This window comes from Corvus cornix, chromosome 3, assembly GCF_000738735.6.
Source record: "Corvus cornix cornix isolate S_Up_H32 chromosome 3, ASM73873v5, whole genome shotgun sequence".
In the NCBI taxonomy this organism is placed as follows: Eukaryota; Metazoa; Chordata; class Aves; order Passeriformes; family Corvidae; genus Corvus; species Corvus cornix.
This window is the reverse complement of record NC_047056.1, coordinates 4,856,901-4,878,399: the sequence shown is the minus strand read 5'-3', so window position 1 is coordinate 4,878,399 and position 21,499 is coordinate 4,856,901. Positions and strand designations below refer to the sequence as shown.

Here is a 21,499-nt window from a genome sequence, read left to right as displayed (position 1 = left end):
CCCAGAGCCTGCAGCTCCTGGTTCCCCAGGCAGCCATCAGCCCACACTGCACTTTGATATTTAGATTTAGTAACTGTATGACAACTTTATGTACTGGGAAATAGACATTTCCTAAATGTTCTAGAAAATCTCAAAGTAAGAAAACTAAAAAGCACGCTATATAGACATGTATAGCTACCCAAGGAGCAAAGGCATGTACCTCTTAATTGGGATTTTAAACTTCGAGAATCAAATAGTAGCTCAATTGCAACTCTTAGCATCTTAATATATCCACCTGGAGAATTAAAACTTACAGAGAATTAAAATTTATTTCCTATCAGAACAAAACCATGGAGGCTGGGTTTGTTTCCAGTGGAAAGCTATTGTGACTTGCAGTCAAAACATGACATCCACTCCATCAACCATCTGAACTGCAGGCAGCAGCAGTTCTATTCTAAAGAAAGCCATCTTTCCATTAGCTTTAGTTGTGTGGGCAAGGCACTCTAAAATAGCTGCTCTTCCTGGTGCATCAGGGTCACAGCAGAGTTTTTCAGAATGAATAGCACTGTAATGGGGCCATTTCTGTTTGCCTTTCTAACCAAGTTTCTCAAAACATGTTGTGCACGAGAAAAGTCAAGCAGTTCTTTACTCAATGCCAGTAGTACTTTTTCTCCTGCTCACGGATTTAGGCAGTTTGCTTGCAACCTTCTCAGATGATTTCTACTCCAGGAAGAACAGTGGATATTCAGCTCTTGCTTATCACAGAAGAGCTGGGAAAGCACAATTAAAAGGAGGGGTCAACAGTGGAGAGTACCACAGAAGCTGCAGGCTTTGTAAATAGTGTGTAAGGGACTGCCTACCACTGCTGAAACGCACTCTAATTCACTTTGGAAACCGAGAGCTCATTCCACACCTAAAACAAGTCAATACCCTCATAGCCCAGATAAATTGCATTGGTTCTGTTCACACAGTGCAGGATTTGATGACAAGCACCTCACAGCAGCCAGAGGGGAGCTCGCTCAAGGGACCTGCTTTTCCGACTCTCCACTTCCTGATAGCAATCCATGGCCAAGGCACCTGTACTCCAGAGGGTCCAGGTTATCCCAACACTGCTCCCTGCTGCATCTACACAGGGACCTCTGTCTGGGTCCCCTGTCAGTGCCCACATAAGTCAGTCGTGAGCCTTTGCCCCTTCCAGATACTGCAGCAATTTCAGATTAGGCATTTTTGTCAGTGGCAATCTGGTCAAAGACAGCTTGGCAAGTCCTGTTTTATTGCACTGATCCTCTTGAAATCACAGAGGATCTATCAGTAAATCCTATATAGGCACCCATTTGATTTTAGCATCACCTCCACTGAAAGTCATGGAAAGGTCTTCATGAGTTTCAACAAGTGCTAAATGTCCTGTCACCTCAGATCTGTTACAATTCTGAACACACAAAGGTGAGGGCTGTGCTGTCAAAATCACCATGGGTGCCAGAAGAGGAATGCAAATTCCTCAGTCACTGGGTCATCACAGCACCATCCACACAGAAACTGGGAACGTCCTGTATGCAATACCTAGAGATGTTACAGGTGCATACATAAGCACCGTGTAAAAGCCAATCAGTGCTGCGAGCAATAGGCCCAGAAGACCCCAAAAGATTCATATCAACACTTTGAAATCCATCAGGCAGCAGCCATGTGCTGATTGTCTAAGTACTACCAGGTGTAGAAGACAAATTCCAGAGTGACACAACAAATGAAAAAATGGGGCCTCAACATAGACAGAAACAGCAACACTTTTCACATTACTGTTTGCACTAAAGGCTCATTAAAAAGGGAGGAAAAAAAGCTTGTCAGACATAATGTGAGAGCACCTTCAAAGTGGGTATCTTGGACAAAAAAAGCATTAAGAGTATTTGAGACAGTCTCAGAGCATGCACCAGGAACTGCAGGCATTAACTTCATTTCAGATTTTTTCATCAGTTACTACACCTTGGGAAATTGTTCAATTCCAAATGGATGATGTTAAAATACAGTTTAGATAACCATTAATCCAAGTACTACAGATTCATACTCTGTATTTTTATCTATCTTTTGAGTGCAATGCATGAATGATGCCATGCTAGGGTGGCTTCATACAGGTTTTTTCAGAGAATACACTCAGATTGTTCTAGAACACTTGTTCTCCCCCTCACAGAGACACATGGAAGATAAGCAATTTTATTAAAAAATTCTGAAGGGCCACCTTTTTGCTTTTCAAAAGCTTTGAGATCTTAAATCTGATGAAAATTAATCACATGCAAATGTGTAACCATTCCAAGATTCAGCTCACTTCCTTGTATACAGCTGCACTGATTTTTGCCCCCTGCTAGGTAGTCAGGAAATTTCTTTGAAGGTTGCTGTTAATACTTCAGTTAGCATTTTAGGATTTGAGGTTGGGAAGTAAATACATCTTTGAAGCTTGATGTATCAGGTGTGAGGCTTGAATCACAACATGATTAACTTTGTCCATCAAAACAGCCCTGAGCAGTCACACTGAGCTTTTCAACTTGTGGAATGGAAAAATCAAAACAGGATAAAATACTTGACACAGAAGTAATTGGTAATACACTGATAGCACAAAACTTTGAGCCCATACACCTCTCCATAATTCACAATAGAGGACTCTATGAGCTGGGTTAATAAAGGTATGTCCTTAAAGTGAAGACGCAGAAATCAAACTAAAATATGCCCCAGACTAGGGACAGGTATGTTGGAAAAGCCAGGCAAAGCCTCTGTGGCGGTGTTTCAGCTGCCAGGACCTCACAACAGCAACTGCACTGTCATTCAGCACTTCTGAGCTTCCAAGAGGAAATTGTAAGGGAAAAGGACAGCAGAGAGGATAAGAAAGATGAATTTAAAATGCACATTTTATCTTTTTACTCAGAAAACCGGTGTTCAAACAATAACATCTACACTTTAGAGATAAAGGTGAAGCTGCAGAGAAGAGCCAAAATCCATTAGTACAATGAGTGTTTCCAATTTTAGCAGGGACAAGCAGAGCCCCTCCACACAGAGGTTAGCTAAACAGTTATTTTAAGGACTCACTATCCTTAGTGGAAAATTAATAGAGCAAGTGTCAAAAGCCTTTCATGATTTCAAAAATTAGAACAGTCTGTCTCCACTGGGTACCTGTCCTGCATAGAGAGCCTTCACCTACTGAAATGTAGAGTGGGAAGTTTATTCAGCACCTGGAAATTAGCACAGCTGTGCTGGAATTATATCATCCACATCTCAATCACACATTGCATTTGAGGAGTGCACTGCCTCCCTAGAACAACACCATTCCTCTGCTCAAGCCACTGGCACTCACAGCAGTAGAACATTAAAAATACAGCCACTTAGAGAATCACCACACACTTTGGAACCCTCCCTTGCTGGAGAAGGCACAGGCAGTTATTAAATCTGAACAAACAGTGGAGAAAGGAAAGGGAACAGTGTGCGCATTTGCCAAATTTTAACCTAAAGGCAAACTCCCAAAACTGAAGTGTGGGCTCTGTGGGGACTAAAGGTTTTGCTAATCCTTTTGGGGGAAATCAGGCGTATTTGAAGGTAGAACAATGCTTACAACATGCATGGCTCAGAGGAACATTTAATGCTTGCTTCTACATCTCATTTGACTCCTGCAAGAAGATGAACAAACTTTTCTGGGTGTTTCTTAGGGAATATTTTATTTATTTATTTTTGCATCATCTCCACAATAATCTGTAGTTTTGATATGCTAATAGACTGTTGTTGGTATAATTAATTTAGCTATAAAGCTGTTATTGAAAGTATATTGCACAAGAAAGGGACATTTCACATATCACATGTCTAGATATTCACCTCCACATGCCAACATTATGTACAGCTGCACTTCAAACCTCATTTTGGTTTGATTATGCGAGTAATTTATTCCTAAAACAACAAAACCAGCAAAATCCCCACTTTTTAAAGTTAAGCCTCAAGAAACCTATTTGAAAGTTAACCTTGAAAACAGTTTTACAATTAATTTGAATTAGGTTTCTATTTAGCAGCTAAAATAATTTCCTCTAAATGGCATTATGCCAAATGTGATCTCGATTCCCTATTCTAGGGGCAGAGAGCTCATGACTATAAAATAAGTGACAGATCCAAAGGCTGTAGTGTGCTGCAAAATGGATCCTGAGGGAAAATAACTTACTGTGGATATGGAAACGAGATACTTTTTTCTTTTTCTCCCCCCTTAGAACAGCAGTAGCTCTGCATCCAGGGGATGCTCTGCACTTCGCTCCTAAATTAAAAAACCCAGGCTGGATGAGCACATGATGAAATTGCTCGATACCAAGGAACGGCACATACATTCTTTGGGATCTTAAAATAATCTCCCAAGGGAACATTGTGGTTCTTCTTTGAGGCTCAAGACTACATGAATGCCAAATGTTTCCATGTACTGACTAATCCAGAGCTATCCATTATTCTGCTGGCCTGCTTCCAGTTCTAAGTCCCTTTGTTTTTTCTTGGCCCACTTGAACCACTTGTTGTCCCTCAGGTTTGCTACACACACACCAGTGGGAACAGGTTTTCCTTCTGGGAAGCTGCCACTAAAAGACATCTTTCAGTGGTCTCTCTTCCTTTAATGCACACAGAGCTACCTTGCCTTAGTACTTTCACTCTGAGCTATTCTAAGCATTTAGGTCCAATCCTGAATGCATTTCTCCATGTGTTACTGTGAGCAGGTGAAATACAAGAATTCCTAATTGTTATTCAAACTCATGGAATCAACATTCTCCTCTTTTTAGGTATGACAGTCCTTCAACTCCAACTGCAGTGGCCTAAGTAGTTAAAAAAGTCCACACTATCACAAAAATATGCAACACTGAATAGTGTCACTATCCAGAAGTAACAGAGCTGCTGTGACTCGTGAGCTGGGAGAAAAGCCATCAGAAGGTAAAGTTTTCAAGGAAAAGCCAGATCTTTAATTGAAACCTTCCACAGAGACCTTTGGGCAGAAATGTCAGTTTCTGAATAAGCACTAAATGCCTGAAACATGATCACTGTAAGCCCAAAATGAAAATACAAGAGAAAGTTCCACTACACACCTCTGATTATGTAAAAGACCAGGGAGAAATGACTTTGAGGCACTTTGATGACAATTCATAGCTGAAATAACGTCACCTAGGGATGAATTGCCTTTATCAAATCTCAGTTTCCCTTGTGAAGATAGGCCTAATTTACTGACCTTCAAAGCACTAATTTCAATCATTATAGTTTCAGCCTGTACATTTCCTATAAAGGAATTTTTGAACTTTAAGAGGCTCATCATTATCATCTCTGCTTGAATCAAAAACACCCCAGTAAAACTCACTTTTGAGCTCCACACTACTTTATAATAATTCTGTAATATTTTTCTTTTATAAGTCTAATTGATTACAAGTTCAAAGCTTTAAAAACTGCATTTAAGACTGCCACACTTCAGTCTTAGCAGATTGTGACTATTTAGGTGAACTGCAATCTAAAACACTGGCAGGGCAATGGCCAGTTAGGCAGAGCTGCAAATATCACCTGCAGTTTGTCAGTCACATCCAAAATACTAAAATCTTTGGAAACTCACAGGAATGTAGCAACTGCTAAAAATTTAAACTGATGTTTGTGGATACACAAACGTTGAAGGTAGGAAATATATTCTGGATGCTTTAATTCCTATCTAAGACATACAATGCTGAATTCTGATCTGACCCTGATCCCTCCTGCCTGCATTATCCTCATGCTCCACTCCTGGTTTCTCTTAAATCTCTGGCTCTTGAGATTTGTTGAGCATTTAGAATTCATTCTCCTATTTCTCCCACACAAATCTTCAAAAGTATCCAATATCCAAAGAATTAAATAAAATCTATTCCATGTGCTATGGGGTTTTGTTTTTCCCACACCATTTGAGTCCTTTTCTCCTTTTCCTAAAATACACAGCAGTCTTGGCAGAATGGAATTGGGATCAAATCCCTTAATTAAAAACAAGCATTTATTCACTTACATTTGACAAAAAATACCTGGATATTCCCATTTAAGCAACTGCTTTGTGCCCATAAATTAATATAGTCACAGTTAAAATATAGTTTCCTAAGTTCCACTATCCTTCTAAAGATAATGTGATCTATTAAAAAGAACTCTTGTTTCATCAGCAAGGCCTCTGATAGGACAGATTTGCATTGCTGGCTTTCATTTCTCCTTGGATGTTCAGAGGCAACATCCCTCTTTCCAATATTTATTCATTTTTAAGTACTTATCCACAGTGTGTATTGCAGGAACTTGTTTTCATCAGCAAATCAAGCAGAACTGATAGAATATGCAAAAAGTAGTCTAAAAGGAAAGCACTGGCATTTTTCAGTACTCCATTCATTTCAACATCTGCATCCAGGATTTCACTGGAGTAGATATTTCTCTTTTCTCCCATGAACCCAGCATATCAGCATGACTATCAGTCCCAGATTGCTCATCTGAGAACACACCACAAAGGGAACTAGTGACTATTTGTCTTTAGTAACAATGAAAATTGGATCACTTGGAGCAGTCTGGGATGAATTGTGCCATCCATTTGCAGGAGAGAAGCAATAAAAACTCATTGCTTCTTTCAAAGAGTTTCTGGTTTTCAGAAAACATGGGGTCTAACACTGTCATTCAGTAAATGTGCTATTACATTTACCCAAAAACTGAGCACAGTTTTTGGAGAAAGCTGCTTTTAAGAAATGATGAATTTCCACAGGATGCTTTGAGTACTTGTATGTCAATAAAACAAAACAGAAAAGGTAGTTTTCCAAGTATTGAAATAAAGTTACTCTGTACTGAAGCTTTTTAAAATAACTTCTTATAGAGGTATTTCAAGAACAATGAGAGCTGAATTAGGATGGTACCCACAGAACCACAACTACTGAAGGAACATATGTATCTACCTTAAAAATGATAAGTGGCCATGTCATTGCTGATCAATAACCCTCTTTCCTAATGAAAAAATATTCAAATACAACAGTAAAACCCTCAGGAGTATAGAATAGTTCTCTTATTTATCTTCTAGAGAAAGCTTTTTATCAGTGCTCCTCCATCCATTTACAGACAGGGAAGCAAATGTGAGGGGAATTGTTGAGTGCCAGAAGGGAGCAGAGCCCTTCCTCCTCACCCAGCCACGCACCTGAGGCAATGCCAACTCAAAGCAGGCATCTCTTCAAGCAGTATCTCAGCAGAAACAGGCTAATTTTAACAGTTCTCTTCTTTTAAGACATGCACATGTGCTCCATTGTATGATCTGACATTCAAAGCTGACTAAATTATACAGTGATCTTAAGATATTTTCAGTAACACTTATTTTACAGCTGGAACATGCCTGACAAGTAGCCTGCAGAAGCTTTACAGCTCAGAACTTATTGAAGTCTCCAGTATTTTTTTATGTTTCCTTCTCCTTTGTGTCCTTGTGTAACAGACTCAAAGTCAACAGTGCTTGATTTAAAAATAAAATTCAGAATCCAAATTCACAGAGGAGAACATTTGATTTCCAATGCTCAGCCTGATTACCTTTTTAAACCTGGCAAAGAGCCTAATTCTCTTGAGTTTCAAGGAGATGCAGGATACAAAGTGCTCATTATTCACAGGGCATTTTAAAACCACAGTTTATTCCAATAGGAGCTTCCTGGTTGCTCACCCACTCTTGGGCCAGAAGGTGAAAGAGCAATTTGAAGGTCTGGCTGTTCCTATTCTCTCCATGCCCCTGGCTGGTCACCCCAAAAGAAAAAAAGCAGGCAGGAATGCCTTTTCCATGCTTCCAGGTGCATCCATTACTCTCTGGTGGCAGAGAGTGACACAGGCATTTTCACTCCTTCCAAAAAATGTACAATAATTAAAATCTCAACCTGTCACCATGCCTTGCACAACTTCCATGTCCTTTTTTAGCATTTTTCTCCCCTTCAATTTACTGCAATAAAAGTAAAGCATTAAGAAGCTGTGTTTTGACAAGAAAAGTCAAGACAAGACTATAGAACTGTTCCTTTTAAAGTAATTATCAAAGTCCAAATTCATTTTAGCAAGAAAATCTGATCCTTAACCTGGTAATTAATGGAGATGATTCCAGAAAGAGCTCATTTTTCATATAGTACAATGACAGATCTTGTTTCCATAAATGAGGTGAAAAGGCTGATGCTGCCAAGTTTCAGCCAACAAAGACTGTTTAACACCAGGGCCTCCAAGAAGTAATTTTATTTCCCATGTTTATGTACAGCTGAATTTTCTCTTGGGCAGAGAGCAGACTGACTGTCAAAAGCTGTCACTTCCAAAATCCAGACACAGCACATTTTGTTATATTTGATTTATTCCCCTTGTTTTCAAAACTAACTAAAAATGCTGCTGAAGATGCAGGCAGATAATTTAGTTTGTAATTTTAATAGTTTCACTTCGGGTTGTATTGTCATTTATAATGCATACAAGGGCACAAGGTGACAAGTTGATTACTTCTCTAGAAGCCGCAAAAGAAACTCTAAATATGCATTGGAGTAACAGCCACCAAGACTCCAGTACTGAGCTCAAATATATCCCAAGACAAAAACAGCAGGTTATTAACACACTATTTAGTTTTAGTAAGACACATTCCTCATGGTTGAAGTCAAAGTTTAACTGCAATTCAAGACCTACAAGGAATTGTCCCCTAAAGTTCCAACTTCTTAAAACACATGTGGTTTTAAAAAAAAACAAAGAAAAAAGTATCCAATCCAAATGAAAATTTAAGTCTAATGTACATAATGATACTGAGCCCATTGCTTTGATGCCACTAAAAATGGGAATGTTAGAAACCAGTCCACTGCAATCTGTGAAACTCTGCCAAGGTAAAGTGTCTCTGAACAGAGTTCATCAAGGACTCAGCATGACAGATCATTCAAGTTTACACTGTCCTATAGCAATTGTCTCAGGACTGGAAGAGTCCCATTAAAGCAAGTTGTAGAAGTGATTTCTGCCATAAGGAACTGGGGGAGAGAAGGGGAGAGACACCACTCAAGTATCCAATAAAGAGTATCACTGGGCTGCACACTTATCAAGTGAAATAAGGTTCACCAACACACATTTCTCTTACTAAAGCAAAGTCAAGGCAGAAAATTTCCAAACATTAAAAAACTCAAGTCAAATATCTGAATGCTTAGAATGATACTGTATTTTCTGGAGCTGATGGATCTTGAAAGAGGTTTAGCCCCACATTAGGGGTTTTTATCCCTGAAGGAGAGTACACTTAAATCTGTTTAATGCACTTTCATGTAGGCATCTTGATCTTACATTTTTAATTGTTTCATGTTAAGCTTTCTGAATAAATCTTAAAACACTTTGGGTCAGACTTTGTGAACTATAAATGAACTCTTTGCATATTTCCCTTCAACATTCCTTCCAGACTCTCTTCCCTGTACTACTCCCGAACTAAAGCAGAGTGCAAATTATATTGAACAAGTCAGGTAAAGGTGATAAGCACATGAATAGTGAAAGGAAACAATCACACAGATGACAATTCCCAATTCTTGCCTCAGCCTCGCAGAGATGAAAGGATGGATGTGAAAAGGCTCTCTAGGCAACTTGGCCTTGAGAGGCTGCCTGAACTCCAGCAGTATCTCCAAACCACAATATGATTTGGAGTGATGCTTAAAGTTCAGCATTCTGCCTCCAGCCTGTGATCCTTCCTTTCACAGTGAGGACATCTCTGTGGGTACTCTTCCTCTGCCATACCAGTTCCAGGCTTAAAGTTTGCTCCCTCCCACTTTTACTCTGGCAACATGGAAGAGGCAGGGTAGAAAAGCAGTGATCTCGTCTTGAGCCTCTGCACTCCATTTATGCCGGTGACCTACAATTTCAAACATAAAGCAAGTTGAGAAAATCACCTTCACTTTGTACACACAGTCAGATAACGATGTTCTCCCAGACTGATTATCCTCTCAGGAAGCCTGGGCACTTATGCACTCCTGGAAACAGTGAGCACTGAATGCTGCCTTTCTGACCTGGTGGTGTTTCCGCCCCCCCCACATCAACAGATATATTTGCCATAGCACTAGCCCATACAGCTCTCAGTGCCTTCCATTAAGTGCAGAAATGGAAATGTCAAGAAAGCTTATTACTATTTACCCATTTACCCTTGAAGCACTCTGCACTTCTATTTGTCTCTCATTACAAGCTAAGGAAATGCATGAATTGCCTGGTACCTGTACCTTGCAGAGAACTGAATGTAAGGATTCACCCTAAAATGCTACAAATAAACACAGGATACTGAAACCACCCCCCCCAGGCATCAGCTTAGCATCAGAAAACAGCTGAAGGATAATGTAAAGGGTCTCTAGAAATATGGATATGGCTAAACAGATATTTGGAAGCAAACCCTCAGTGAAAGGAGACAGAGCCAGCCACTCTACTTGCTGCTATAGATGTGCTTCAGGTTAAAGAGACCTTTGGGAATAAAGCCTTGGGAAGAGTAGGACAAGCAAGTTCTCCAAAGTCCACAGTCCTGCTAAAGAGGAAGCACATCCAACACTCACGTATAAGCTTACACCACACAAGAAGGCTCAGCCAAGATCAGTTCCCCCCCCTGCCCCCAGGATGTGGACACCATCACTGGAGGTTTTCAAGCTGCAGCTGGACAGGGGCTTGATGATCCTGTCTCTGCTCCCTCTGCCATGACAGGCTGGAACTTTTGAGGGCCTTTCCCACCTCATCTCTCCTATGACTCAATTATTAAAATAGCCCCTTCACCTCCTCTGAAGCAGAGTATTTTTCCACAGTGACTTAAGGCTTGATTTGTCACCAAGACATTTCAATGCCAGTGTTGCTTCCCTGTCACTTTGAAGAAAAATTGAGAAAACCTTCAGAGTTTCCAAGACTTCAACAAAATTGCTGTTCAGGATCTGAACTGTGGCTCTCTAGCAGCACCAGCAAGGAAACCAAGCTCAGCCTGAAAACAGAATGCCATTACCAGGGGGCTGATAGCCTAAGGGGGGCAAAATCCACTTAGCAGGAGGTTCTATCTTCAATTTGCCATGCTGTAATCAGCTGTTGACAAACTGTTAATTGACTGGAGCTCAGCATCCACCAACACAAGCAAGTGTTGAGGAGGACATGGGTTGTCTAGCTGGATGCATTCCTAATCTGTCATCACATTTGCAAAGGCTAAGTACACAACTGGTTCATCACACAAATGGAAATCACCTGCTCCAAGCTGTCATTAACATACTACAGTGCCAGCTAACTGGGAGAGGGGTAGGAAGTACATGCAGAGCAGGAATTTACTTCCACTTCATAAATCAGCCCAGCTTCCACCACACTCAGTGGAGCAGCACTTGGTCAACAAAATACTAAAAGAGAGGAGGGGGGGAAAAAAAAAAAGGAGCTATCAAGTTCTTGCAGTACTAGATCTAGGAGGCCACAGATCTTAAGCAAAAGCAGGAACTACATTTGTAATATTAAGCTCACTTCAGTGGTGGAATCTTCTGCTAAAGGATCCAAGAACTACGAACGAGTTCAAACACAGAAAAAATTCACTTAAGTCCATTGCTGATAATTAAAGATAAATTAAATGCTCCAGAAACCCCTGTTGCTACAAAATATTACACACAGGCCAAACTTGTACTCTTTCCTTAAGAAATCATTATTAGCCTGCATTGAGACAGGACCCTAAGTTTGACAGAAATTTGTCTGATCCAGCCTTGCAATTCTTATATTGAAGTTTAGTCAGATGAGAAAGAGGAACCTGGTCTGAGAGTCCTAAGAGGGAACTAAGGAAAATTCCACAAACTCACTTAATCTTAGCAACTTTTTTTCTCTCAACGCCATTAATTCAGGATGAGTTGGCACAGGGTATTTGCTGTAATTTCCAATTAGTACAGCAGTAATATTAACATTCCTCACTAGGGTATTCTGATACACAAATGTTTTCAAAGGCACTCACCTGTACAAAGCACCAGTGATGCATACAGCATTAGTGACCAGTAGGAATAAAGGGAATATACTGGAAAAATCCCTCAGCTTCTGTTTAGTGTCATACAGCTTGTCAAGTACATCTGAACACAAAAATAAACTTTTAAAAAGCCAGAGTGTCTCCAACCAGCCCCCTGCCTCAGTCAGGGAAATCTTTCCAAATAAAAAACAGGCTGCAAAATTCCTATTAGCAAACACAACACTAACATTTCTCCTCACATGAAGACTAGCCAATGGAAATGGAAGAGCAGTAGGTATTTGCTGTGTCCAAATGAATAAAGCACTGAGATGAAATGCAGAAAACACAACAGAGTTGTTAGAACAACCCAGTGAAGGAAGCACATTTAACTCTGCTCTACTCAGATAAGCTTGAAGGCCTTGGGCTACACCAGTCATTCTCTATTTGCATCAGCTTCACTACCTTCAGTGAGGTATTCAGGACAACAGTATATTTGGGGTGTGCACATAGTATTTTGTACAAGAAGGCCTATTTTGTACAAGAATGGACCTTTTCAAGCCTCTTAAAACCAGATGCTGCAAAAGAAACTGTTTGGTTTCCCTTATCTTCATTAACATTAAGCCCCTCATAATGATACACTCCCCTGGATGCTTTGAGACACCAACAACTGAACTGAGACTGCAAAGCAGTTCAAACATAGCAAGACATATTGCAAACTGCTACAAAACAGCAAGAGGCACTGGCAGAGGGAAAGGTATTAATTTTCAATCAGAAAGGAAGGAAATTTTTGATCTGAAGAAATATTTTTACTGAGCAGTTATCCATATAAAGTAGAGTTACACACTCCCATTGTTTTCTCATGCCTCATGAAAGCTCAGAAGTCCAAACCTCCTCTCTAACTTCTCTCCTTCTAGAGTGTATTTTACCAACCAATCGTTCCATTTCCTCAGAATAAAAGCAGGTTGACAGCCAAAGCTGTGAAAGCAGCATGGCAATCTTATTAAATATGCCAGGTTTGCTATGCTACCCTGCAGAAAAATACAAGGTGATGCTAATTAGAATCCAACCATAAGCAGCTGGGTGAATCAGATGAATGCTGAAACTGCAACACTTCCAGAAGCTTTAACTGCATCTGGCCTAGGTGTACTAATACATCCACATTCCTTATCTGATTTCTCCAGGAACCTGCTGATAATTCATGGAAATTCGCTGCTCTGCAAATGGGTGCTTGAGATGAATATGACACCTGCAGTCATACTTTTAGAGGAAACATACAAGACACACAAGAAACTCTGACTATTGACAGCATTAAACATCTCCCTTCTCAGCTCTCTTCTCTTGAGGAACCCTCAGTAATCACCATTCCACTGCAGGCCGAGAGTAGGTTCTTTCAGAAGATTAGTTTGGCCTGCAGTAATCTGTTCCTCTGAACAGCCTATTCTGAAGTACAGAGGCAAATCCCACTCTCTAATCCTGTTGGTTTCAGTGACAGGAGCCTGTGACAAGCACACATCCCAGTATAACAGGATGGAGCAGCTGCCATTTGAGAAGCTTTGTCCCCTTAAACTAAAAAAACCCCAAACAAAAAACTTAATGCAAATTGCCCACATCCAGAAATTTTAAAGCAAGTGCAGATGCTTCCCCATGTTACTAAAATGTCAGAAAAACAGCTTTTCAAATTTACACTCTTGTCCTCCACAGTTTCATTTGACCCCCTTGTTTATCCTTCTTCTCACAGTAGGTAGCAGCAAAAGCTGTGCAACTCCTTGAGCAGGGTTAAGGCAGGATCTGAGGAAAATCCCAGCATAGATCTAACCAGAGCAACACCTCACAGGATACTAGTTAAAAATCACAAAATTCATCACCTACCTCAAGCACATCAAGAGGATGAACCAGACACATGGGCCATCATCACAGAAGCAACAGGAAACAAAATTGCAGGTTAGGCACTGAAGAGACATATAAAGCACAGCCAGAGACCAACACTCCTATAGCACAACTCCAGTCACCACACAAGCCCCAAGCTTGAGCTTAAATATGGCCCAAAGACCTGTGGGAAAGGTGTGGGTGGGGGCCCAGGTGAAGCTGATCAGGACCAACAGAGTTGATTGGCGCTCTCAGGGCTCTGGTGCTGCTGTTTCATTTTAAGTCCCCTCTGTAGCATACCTTTTTTTTTCTTTTTAAAGAAGGTTCTGGCTCTTACTTTGCTGAGAAACAGATTATTTAAAAGCTATCTAGTGCTTTTGCTAGAGACTCTTAGAAAATAGGAATGCAATGTAGAAATAGCAGATTGATCCTGCAGTAACCCCAAGGGAGAGGTTACACTTTCTTTGCAGTCCCCCAAGGTTTGATATTTTGCTTGGTATTTTTGTTAAGGGATAGTGCTGAACCCCAAAAGAAATTCTGGGCCTAGAATACATAATCCTTCTTAGGCAAAAGAAGTAGCCAGTAGCTGTTACCAGCCAAAAAAGTTGTAATTGTCTGGCCTTTTGTTCACAGCATGGATTTTACTGGGAAATACTGAACCACAAGTAGCAGCAAATGGTAGGCACACAGTTAAGAGGACTTACAAAAATGTCTGTTACGTTTCCAATTGACAGCCCTCTGTTTTAGAGAATGACAGCAGAGCTCATTTCTTAGGGTGTGGTGGGACTTGCCTGACTCCCTACAGATCCTTATGGCTATTTTTTTTTTTTTTTTTTTTTTTTTTTTGCTTTCTGCAACAGAAATCACTCGGTTGCATTTAAGAAATTGCTTGGAAGGTTCATTAGTTTTAACATATTTTTTACTTTTCTCTAAACTGCAACAGAGTATTCTTTTCTTCTACCTCAATGAGGCATTTAATTCCGCTTCTTCCTAAACAAGTGTGAAAGGAGGACCAGGAGTGCTGTCAGAAGCTGTGATTTAAAAGGACATGTTTCTTGCGTATGGATCTGTGTTTAAATCAAAATGAAACTATAAATTTATAGTTATAGCTTGCCAAAAGTACAATGCCTTATGAAGCCAAATCAGGAAGTAATCTTCCTATCTCTGTGGCCAAGGCTCTGTCAGTGTTACAAGTGTCAGTGTCTGATCAGCCACTGAACGTGGCTTGTTTCAAGATGTCTTTGGCTTCAGGTTTGCTCTCTTGGTGGTTTTCTTTCACAAGTGCATCTCCAAGACAGAAGAAAAACGTCTGCCTGTGGGATTTGAGACATAAACCGAGAAGGCCATAATTTTCTTAGGCTTTCCCATTTTTTCCTATTCATTTATCATGGAAAAAGTCACAGAAATGGGACAACAAAACGTAAAATATCAGCTTAGAGAATATCCATCACTTTCAGTATAGGGCTCTCCCAGAATAAGCCATATAAAACTATGTATTTATACCCATTAGATTGTTATCATACATAATCCACTTATTAGAACTGGTTTACATTGTCCACTTGTGGAGCTGAACAGTACTTAACAGGAGAAGGATGGCAAATGACACTCTGAGCACTTACCAACTTCAACATATTCCATATAAAGCCTGCTATTTCTAGATATCTGCTAATGCATTCTTTGGCAAAAGGGTAGCTCTGAAAGAAACTTTTAAATCAGCCCATATCATCAGCCCACACTTCAGATAAATGTGCACTGTCTATGGTTTTCCTTTTCTTTTAAAAGGAAAGTCTTATCTTTACTTTGTGCCTGAGACTCTTGGTTCTAGGGCTGGATCACAAGTGCTCTGCTCAGGAACGCCCCCAGATCGAAATCAATGATTTTCCTTGTGGGGATCACCTTAATTATCAAACCGTATGTCTGAAAGTTGCAATAGGCTTAAATATTTATGGACACTCTGGAAGCTGCACTTAATTATGGGTTGCTGATTGTATATGTGAAGATTTCTGTGGCCTTGGCAAACAAAAGTCTAGAATTTCACCTTCCTGTAAGTTTGAGTAGCCTTTTCTTTTTTTTGCAGACAATTTGCATTTTAAAATATTTCTGCTTTCATGTGGCTCAGCAACAAGATACAGTTTCTCAGTGGAACAATCTGCAGCCTAATCCAGCAGTGACTCCTCAAGCAAGACTCCTGCCAAATCCAACAGCTTTGCAGAACAGGGACTGCCACAGCAGGCCCATGATCACTGTCCTACTACCTGAAAGACAAGTGCCACCCCAGGTGACAAACTGCCTAAAAGGGTCTTTTGACAGCAGCAGTGTTTGGGCCTCTGGCAACTGTCAGCCCCAGCAGCTGCCCAGTGAGCTCTGGGAATGTTCTGTACCAGATGGAGCCTGGCCTGCAAGCAGTTGTCTGAGTGGCCCATTTTCCTTGGCACCTGTAGAGAGGCATTTGGTCACCAGCAGCAGAGGGGACTCATAAATTACACTAACAGCATAGGGGATTCATAAATGCACCCTTGCCCAGGCTTATTAATCTGTACTTTTGTACCTCTTTTTGGAGCAGAGGTATTTCTGTGACCACATAAATTACCATGACGTGTAAGCAATCTTTACATTCCATTTCATAGGAATTCTGCAGCCTGGTAATAAAATCACCTTTGTTCAGCTGCCTCTTCTTTCACCTGGATTTTTCATTATGAAAAAGTTATTTTTCTGGACCAAGAACTTTGAACTCCACCTGCTTTACACTGCAGTATAGAAAACTTTTTTGATTGACTCCAATTTTCACTCAACTAATTTATCATAAAATCACCCCCCTGATTTTAGACTCTAACTGCAAATGATCTTGTTCTTAAAATTTCAGGAACAATTTGAGATCATTGTCCCAAGAATAAATAGCCTGAAATGTCTATTGGACACTACTGATGCAAGATAAGTGCTGAGTTAAACTCAGATTATATTGCATGTAATTCTTCTTTCAAATAACTTATTTTCAACAGTCTCTGTGAAAGGGAGAGTGAGGAGAATTACAGTGGCAAAGCTATGGCACAATATAGTTATATAAATTGCATTTCTAACATCCAGTGGGGATTTCAGGAAGTTTCTTTGTACAGGTAGGTTTTTCCAGTGCCTTGCAACAACCCTGTGCAGTTGTTACGTTGTTTAAATGGTTGCCAGGAAGAAAAAAAACAGGCTGAGCATTAGTTGTCCTTGGTCCACATCATGCCCTGGTAAGTGGGAAAGGAACAGGAGATCTGGTTAAACAGTAGGTCCAGGATAAGGATTTTATACCTGTTTTGAAATACCTGGAGATGAACATTACTTTCTAAAACTTGAAAATTATTAGAGAAGACTGTCCCCATAGCAGCCTCAGAAGACTGGAATACATATCAAGGCAGAATATCCATTAATTGTTCAGATGGGGGGCAGAAATATTATTTTTCACTGCTTTTAGATGAAGACATATTTTCTTAGTGGGGGAGAGAATAGCTACACACTCTGAAAAGGTAGTGTGGACACAGCAATACATCGGAAAATATATATTGTTTCCTGTATACCCTGCTGCTTTCATCAGAAGTTGCTTAATTCAGCACAAATTCAGATAAATAAATAAGGATATTTGCAAAGGTTGGGATTTTTGGAAGCTTTGCTTGAGAGCAACATGCAGTGGGCATCTGGATTTGTGGCTCTGCTGCAATATGTCTTTGAGATGCTTATCCAAAAACTGACTACAAGCAAGGATTTGGCTTAGGACACAACAGCTTTCATTCTCTCAAACTTGCTGTCTTGTCAGGTGAGCTTTAATTCTTTCTGCAGGAAGCTTTAATGTATTGCAACCTTTAAAATTACAGCATCTATTCTGTGTGTTACAGAGTGCACAGCAGCTCTTCTGCCACAGGACGTCTGTGAGCTTGGCCTGGGTTTCCATCTGCACCTTTGTTTCACTGCTGAGTTCCTGCAGCAGTCCAAGCAGGCTTCAAATGAGTTTGGCATTCCTGACGTGGGACTGTGGCACTGCCTGGAATGGAAACAGCACTCGCTGTGTTCACAGGAGCCAGGGCAGCTTTTGGATACACAATTCTTGTGCAGTCCCTGCTGAGTGCAATAGGAGATCTCCAGGTCTGCCTGACTAACACAGTTTGATTCACTTCTTTAACACATGTGGCTTCAAGACAGGAGCTGAAAAAAGGTTATTGTTGAAACAAGAAGTCACTGATAGTAAAAGCCATTTCTAAATAATACCCATGACATATCTAACAAGTCTTAGTTGTGTGATTACAGCCTGAATTTTAGATTCCTGTATTGTGTAAGGAAGAATAACTCTTCTTCCTTCAATAGAATTATTTCTGATTTAATTAGGGAGTGCAATCACAATTACTCTGTCAATGTCAGGTTATACTGTAAATCCTGCCCTGGTACACCCATGCCCTTCTCACAACTGATAGAAGGGAACCAGAGGAAAAATGACCACAAGCAGCAACAGGTACAGGAACAGAATTTGGCCACAGCTGTTGGCACTAGATTTACTGCCTGATGAGCCTAGCCAGCTTGAGCTTGCATCATAATCTAATAAAAACCTAATAATACCTTTCCATCTAACTCAGCCACATATATCAGGCTTTGGAGGTGTCAAGCCTAAAAAGAGAATTGTACTCCTGTCTTGAAGGTATTTTTATTGCTGAGAAAAATATATTGCAAGCAACAATTCCTTACACAGCAGTTCTCTCTCTTTTCCACTTTGGAAAGAAAAAGGTAAGAAAAACAAGCCAAGCAATAAAAATTCACGTTTGATATCAGATCTGTCCAGATCTGATGCACTCAAACCTGAAAGCTTGTTCTGCTATCTCTAGTAAGATCTTTTAAATTCTGAAAAGGCTTGACATGCAGAAAATGAACAGATGCACAGCAGAGGTGGGAGATGATCTTGTGGGAGGTCTCTCTTGCCTTATGCAAAGATAAGGGTGTGGAGGCGTGCCTGCATGGTGGGGAGCTGTGTGGGGAGAGGGAGCCCCCAGCATGCACCTCTTTACAGGACTGAAGGTTACATAAGGCTTGGGAATAACTTCCTCTCCCTCCCTTTGGAACCTTGGGAGAGAGTGAAGATGCCAACACAGAGGCATTGTACCAGGAACAGGCTGCCCTGCAGACTGCACACTCACTCTTTCTGTGCCAGCTCCCCTGCTGAGCAGTCACCTCTCCAGAGGCAGCAAGCAAGCTGTTCCTCTTGCTCCCACGCAGGCATTTATGCTTCCTGGACAAGGTGTACTCTGGTATTATCCCTGCTCCCTGGAGGTTGTGGATACCTCTGGCTGCAGGAAGTACACTGAGCACTGTTGTACTCTGGTGCGCTTCTGTTTCAGTCTTTGGATGACAAACTCCACCTCTGGACATGCAGGCAAGGTGAAAGCAGATTTTTAATACTACAAGATAAAGAAGAGCCACTCAGGAAGGTAGGGAAGAACTCTTGGTGCACATCAGCTTCTCTGTATAACAAGCATAAAAGTGAGAGGTGATAGTTTTTGATAATAAGATATATTTTTTAATGCTGAATGCCCTTGATAACTTGTCTCCAAATCTTGGCAGGACTAGTTCTTCACATTTCTGGAGGACAGCAAAACTCAAAGTTAGTCAGAGATGTTCTTGAATGTCACATTCAACTGGATGTATTATGGGGACAGTATCCTGTAAATATGATTTCCTCCTGTCATTGCATACCTACCTTTTGGTGAGTAGTCATTAAATTCACATTAAGTTGGCTCATATGAACAAGAAAGCTCTTTATGTATATTCTTTTACTATTCCAAGGAATTCTTCAGTCTTAGTTTTGAAGCACAAATATGAACATTCCAGGTCAAAAGTCAAAGTTTTATTTAAAAGCTTTTGTTCATTTTAATTGTCTATCAAAGACAGAGCCATGGTGACTTCCCAACAGCTACACTGCTGTGTATTTATTGATTTATCTATTCTAAACTAAACCATTCTCCTTAAATTTAACAAGCTTCATGATTAATAAACCCATGTGAGAAAATGCATTGAATATGTATTTTTGCTCACATCTTGTTTACTCCCTACTACACTATTTGTTATAAACCTCTTTTAGCATTCACATAGTGAAAAGCATATTGCAACTGTTATTTGTGTTGTTTTGTTAGACACATGTATAAATTAAAATTGGAAATACCAACATTGCTATTGTCTGTGTGATGATAACCTCTTATTTTCTAGTTTTACAAACAATCCAGCCAGAACAAATGCCAAAAGTTTAGGAGGGTAGTTCTGGAAATCCAGTAGAGAACTGGAAAAAATTACGTAGATGGTGATATCAAGTGTATTTTAGGAAAATGAGTGTTGCAGTAATTTATTCTGCTCTAGGCAGTGTCATGAATCCATCATGGCACACAGTGAAAGAAAACATGTCAAGAATGCTGGAATACCTTTCCTTACCACGAGACACCCACACAAACTAATAATAGGACAACATTCAATAAAGTAGAAAATAAACCTGATAGAAACCAAGTTACAGAAAGAATTTTCCAACTTCATCCTCTGTACCACACACCTAAAATCTCTTTAAGTTTTTAACTCCCTACTTTTCCATTAGAAAACCACACTATCAGAGGAGGCAAAATTTTAGTTCAGTTAACACAAAGACACAGAATAGTTTGAGTGGGAAGGAACCTTTTCAACCTCCTTATATAGAAAATAGTGGGAAAACACAAAGCCCTGTCTTCCTCACATCCTTCAAGAGAAACAGTGAAATTACTGATGGGGCAGTCCAGGAAACAATGTATTTTGGTGGTGTCCTCTGTACAGAGCAAGGGCTGGTCGCCACGATAAATTATCATTCCAGCACGGAAATATTTGTGAGGTGAGTGTCCCAGAACAAGAGAAAGACATTTTCCCCTTCATGTAGATTCACTTGTTCTTTCCACACTGTAGTTGAACTTTACATTTTATAATCAAGATTAAAAGAAAACAAACACTTACAGACTAGAATTCTTTTTTAAAATCAAATGCTGTCTAAAACTTACCTGGGGTTCATCACTACACTTCTATCAACAGCTGTGGAAACCTAAAGTGACAGCTTGATTCCTAAATCTCTTCTGTAGGAGCAGTGGGAGTGTGGCAATTGGAAAACTGTAGCTCTCAAGGTTTGTGCAAAGCCAACAGAGCACCACACACATACAGTGTCAAAGTTGGAGCAGTACAGGTTAACAGAAGCCCACTGAAGCTAAAGGGGAGTAAACTGTGTAAGGAACAGAGTGATTGAAGTAATCCCAGAAGCAAGAGAAGGTCTGGCCCAGACACTTGTTTTCTCTAACTGGCTCTCCTTGCTTTCTCTTTTTATCCATTTCCTAATGGATGTTCCTAACCAGGTTCAAATGAGCTGTACCTTCTCCATCTTGGCAAGCCTGACCTACTTCACAGGGATTAGCAGCTCCATGACAGGTCTCCCCTGGTTTAGGAACATTCTGTTCTCTTTCAGGAATGAAACCAACTCTGCCTTGTTCCTGATCAATGTTTGCCTGAAATGCAAACCTCCTCTATGTTGAAAGTGGCTAGAAATTACTGCTAAATTAGTTACAAAGTAAGTTTTTCTTTCCTTGTTCTTTAGAATTCACAGGAACACTCCCATTTATTTGGAGCCATCATTTTACATGTTGTTCCTTCCCAGCCCCTTCATTTGCATGTTCTTTAATGACACAACTAAAATTATTCACCACCCTGTGC

General features: G+C 40.3%; 1 long non-coding RNA gene across 1 annotated transcript in view; it reads left to right on the top strand.

The window, feature by feature from the left end:
- LOC109145098 overlaps positions 1-19,954 on the top strand; it is a 40,720-nt gene extending 20,766 nt beyond the window's left edge. The window contains exons 2-3 of the long non-coding RNA XR_005604300.1: positions 4,764-4,911; positions 17,641-19,954. This is a non-coding gene — a long non-coding RNA (uncharacterized LOC109145098). The remainder of the gene's footprint in view (positions 1-4,763; positions 4,912-17,640) is intronic.
- The last annotated feature ends 1,545 nt before the right edge of the window (positions 19,955-21,499 follow it).